The sequence below is a fragment of the Gossypium arboreum genome, chromosome 6 (assembly GCF_025698485.1).
Source record: "Gossypium arboreum isolate Shixiya-1 chromosome 6, ASM2569848v2, whole genome shotgun sequence".
NCBI lineage: Eukaryota > Viridiplantae > Streptophyta > Magnoliopsida > Malvales > Malvaceae > Gossypium > Gossypium arboreum.
The window spans coordinates 92,380,979-92,383,192 of NC_069075.1; positions in this window are offsets into that span (position 1 = coordinate 92,380,979).

The window sequence follows — 2,214 nt, forward strand, 5'->3', positions numbered from 1 at the left end:
AGATTCATCATTATGCTCGCCTATAACCGAATACATGCAACACCAATCTATCTCAAGTGGCGAATATGCATGTCTATGTTGAGGCCAATTATATGCTTAATACTTCCTACAAATATGGTTACTTGTATTGACTACATACCATTTTGTTTCAAGTTCAAAACTCGGCTAATACACATATATACACTAGTAATCAAATACTAACATTTGCACTTCACCTTACTACCATTTTTCATCCAAATAACATAAATCAACAACCATATTTCTCTTCTACTTCCTACCATGGCCGTATGCATCAAGACACCATACCATTTCAATTTTGGTCATGGGTTAAACAAAGAACTTAATGTCTAACTCAAAAATGCTAAAAAGAAAATCCAAGAGTCATCAATCCACCATCACATGTATCATTACAAAGCTTCACATTTAGCATGCAAATGACATCAACACAAATCCACCTTAGCCGAAACTTAACTCATCTGCAAGCCTCATCACCACAACATCAAACACCAACCAAGAAGACAACACCCATGGTCGAATATCATCTCCATCACATAGCAAAGATTTAAACCATAGACTAGGTAGAACTCAAGCTAACAACTAAAAACATGCATGAATCTCATGGAACAACATCAAACATACCTCCGCCTAAACACCAACCAACAGAACATGAAGCAAGAAAATCCTCTTCTTCTTCCTTCCTCAAGTCACGGCAATGGAGGAGTAGCCTAGCTCATTTTTTTTTCTTTTTCTCTTTCTCCTCCTACTAACCACTATTATTTTATTACCCATGCTCCTTATTTTATCATTCCTTCCATAAAACACTAACATAACATGTTTATGACATGTTTTACCCATCACATTTTGTCCACCCTCATTGTCATGGCCGGCCACTACCAATTAAGCGGGGAAATTGACATGCAAGTCCACCCTTTTTAATTGGATGCACTAATAGATCCTTATAGATTAACCTATCACATTTCACAAGTGTCACATAAAAGTCCTATTAACTAAATTCACATGCAATTAACTAAATCGAAGCTTAAAACTTTCACACATTCATATTCACATATTTTCGACAATAATTATCATATTCAAATAATTTGGTGACTCGGTTTAGCGGTCCCGAAACCGCTTTCCGACTAGGGTCACTTTAGGGCTGTCACAACTCTCCCCCACTTAAGAAATTTTCGTCCCCGAAATCTTACCGGTAAATAGGTTTGGGTATCGTTCTTTCATAGAGTTCTCGGGTTCCCAAGTAGCTTCTTCTATCCCGTGTTTGAGCCATAACACTTTTACTAAAGGAACCTTTTGTTTCGCAACTCTTTCACTTCACGAGCTAGGATACTGAATTGGTTCTTCTTCATAACTCATATCGGCTTGAATTTCAACCTCGGAGGACTTATTATGTGCGAAGGATCGATCAGTAGCGTCGAAGCATCGAAACATGAAAACGTTGTGGATCCTTTCAAGTTCGAGGATAAAATCAATCTATCGCGAATCGGATGACTCGTTCGGATATTTCATATGGCTCGATGAACCTCGGACTCAATTTGCCCTTACGCCCAAATCTGAGTATCTTTTTCCAAGGTGAAACTTTAAGAAACACTTTATCTCCCACCTGATACTCAATGTCCTTTCGTTTCAAATCCGCGTCGACTTCGACGATCGGATCTCGCCTTGAGACTTTCACGAATTATTTTTACTTTCTGCTCAGCATCTTTAATCAAATCAACTCCAAAAATTTTAGTTTCACCGAGCTCGGTCCAAAACAATGGTGTACGGTATTTTCGACCGTACAAAGCCTCGTAAGGCGCCATCTTAATGCTTGACTGAAAACTATTGTTGTAAGTGAACTCAATCAAAGGTAGATACCGTTCCCATGAACCACTAAACTCAAGGATGCAGCATCTCAACATATCCTTGAGTATCTGAATTATCCGCTCGGATTGACCATCGGTTTGGGGGTGAAAAGCGGTGCTAAAATGCAACTTGGTACCCAAAGCTTCTTGCAATTTCTTCCAAAATCGTGAGGTGAATCTCGGATCTCTATCCGACACAATAGAAATAGGTACCCCGTGTAATCTCACAATCTGAGAAACATACAATTCAGCTAGTTTATCCAATGAAAAATCCGTGCGTACGGGGATAAAGTGAGCCGACTTAGTCAGTCTATCAACAACAACCCAAATCACATCTTTCTTACTTGCCGACACT